This window comes from Sinocyclocheilus grahami, unplaced genomic scaffold (genome assembly GCF_001515645.1).
Source record: "Sinocyclocheilus grahami isolate Dianchi unplaced genomic scaffold, SAMN03320097.WGS_v1.1 scaffold68.1, whole genome shotgun sequence".
NCBI lineage: Eukaryota > Metazoa > Chordata > Actinopteri > Cypriniformes > Cyprinidae > Sinocyclocheilus > Sinocyclocheilus grahami.
Genome location: NW_015505247.1, coordinates 1,270,103 through 1,272,797, shown reverse-complemented (window position 1 = coordinate 1,272,797; position 2,695 = coordinate 1,270,103).

Here is a 2,695-nt window from a genome sequence, read left to right as displayed (position 1 = left end):
CAGTACAGGCACAATCCCTGAGCTAAATGCTCCTGTCTCTGCTGCGGCGTAAGCCGGAGACAACCCAGTTGCATGGGCTCAACATCAGCTGCCTGTGAACTCGACCCTCATCGAATGACACGGACTCCAGGTGGCGCCATGGAGTAGTGGATTGACGGCGTTGCCGGCGGCGATTGAGACGGCCCTCCACACAGAGCGCGAGATTAATCAAATTGTCCAGCTCTCGAGGAAGATCCCCCGTCGCTAATTCATCAGCGATGACATCATCCAGTCCCTCGAGAAATTGCCCTCATTCCAGCCGCAAGCCGCCGCTAGAGTCTGAAACTGTATGGCATAGTCGGTGACTGAGCATCTCCTCTGAGACAACCGAGACAGCTGAGCTGCCGCCTCATCAACCTGAGCTGACCGGTCGAACAGCTTCGCCATCTCCTGGCAAAAATCTGCGAAAGTAGCACAGCAGGGAGCCCGCAATCTCCATACGGCGATTCCCCATTCGCGGGCGCGACCCGAGAGGAGAGTGAGGATGTATGCCACCTTAGCCTCCTCTGTGACGTAACGTCGAGGCTACAGTGAGAACACCAGCGAACACTGGGAGAGAAAGGCTTGGCAGGCATTCGGATCGCCATCATACACCGGAGGATTGTTGGCATGAGGTTCGGGGTCCAAAGGAATACCAGCGCGGAGGACGGGACCCTGGTTAGCCGCCTCCCTTTGAAGATCATCGATGCATGTGAGGAGCTCAGCGACTCGGGCATTTAGCGCGCCCACCTCTTGCGCTGTGGTGTTGAGCTGGGTGGCGTGCTGCCCCAGCAAAACTCCCTGTTGCACGAGACCAGAACGAAGCGGATCCAATCCCACTGAATCCATCTTGGTCAGATTGTTCTGTCACGGAAAACGAGGCTGGATTCAGGTGCGAGTTCAAAAGACGTATGCCACCTTAGCCTCCTCTGTGGCGTAAGGTCGAGGCTGTGTGGTGTTGAGCTGGGTGGCGTGCTGCCCCAGCAAAACTCCCTGTTGCACGAGACCAGAACGAAGCGGATCCAATCCCGCTGAATCCATCTTGGTCAGATTGTTCTGTCACGGAAAACGAGGCTGGATTCAGGTGCGGGTTCAAACAGGTGCTTTATTGTACAGAGATTATCACCGCGGGCAATGAGCGCCTACGCGGACAGTTAGTGTGGATGTGGAATCCCCAACCACACAGATGGGTGGATAGCAGTGGCTGGAACAAGCCGCAACAGCGGCAGTGGAGACAGAGCCAGAGGGGCAGCTCGCTAATCCAAGCGAGAGGCTGAGAAGCCCAACAACGAGACCGCAGAGTCCCAGGGTAGGCGGATGCCGGAGGAAGCCCACGGTTCCAGACCGCTACGAGCACTGGAGCCTGGACGAGACAAGACAGGACTGGTAAGCGATGCTAACACTGACAGTCAGAGCAAGGGAATAATCACAACAATCTGACAAAAGACAGAGAAACACAAGGAGCTATAAGGGGAAACTAATGAGATGACCAGATCCAGGTGTGAAACAAGAGGAGAGCAGAGAAACAAGGAGGGCGGGGAACCGATCATGCTGACATATGCGCACGTGGTGAGCTGTCAAAACAAGCCACGCACAACACACAAACACAGAGACAACAAGAAACAGGTGTTCAGACCCGAGACCCGACATGACCATTCCAAAACATAAATTTTGTTCTTCTTTAACCATTCTTTAGTAAACCAAATTGTGTGCTTAGGGTCATTGTCTTGCTGCATGACCCACTTTCTCTTGAGAGACTCAGTTCATAGACAGATGTCCTGATATTTTCCTTTAGAATTTGTTGGCATATTTCGGAACTCATTGTTCCATCAATGATGGCAAGCCGTCCTGGCCCAGATGCAGCAAAACATGCCCAAACCATGATACAACCATCACCATGTTTCACAGATGGGACAAGGTTCTTATGCTGGAATGCAGTGTTTTTTTCTCTCCAAACATAACGATTCTCCTTTAAACCAAAAAGTTCTATTTTGGTCTCATCAGTCCACAAAACAATTTCTCCAATAGCCCTCTGGCTTGTCCACATGATTTTTAGCAAACTGCAGATGTGCAGCAATTATTTTTGTAGAGCAATGGCTTTTTCCTTGCAACTCTGCTATGAACACCATGGTTGTTCAGTGTTCTCCTGATGATGGGCTCATAAATATTAACATTAGCCAATGTGAGAAAGGCTTTTACCTGCTTAGAAGTTACCATGGGGTATTTTTGCAACCTATTAAATGTCATTTTAAACGTCAGAGAGATCTCTGTTGGTCAACCACCCCTGGGGAGGGTAACAGTGGTCTTGAATTTCCTAAATTTTTACACAATATGTCTGACTATGGATTTGTAGAGTCCAAACACTTTAGATATTTAAAAAAAATGTTCTGCCTGATGAACAACAACAACTCTTTTTCTCAGGTCCTCAGAGATCTCCTTTGTTTGTGCTATGATACACTTCCACAAACATGATCAGACTTTAATGGATCCCTGTTCTTTAAATAAAACAGGGCAGGCAATGACACCTGATAGTCATCTCAGTGATTGAAAACACCTCTGAACAGATAAACGCTCCGGTTACTAACATAATCTCAGTTCCCTGAGATAAGGGAATGAGCGTTGCATCGCTGACATTTATGGGGAAACTCCTGTTTACTCTGATACTGAAGCCTGATTT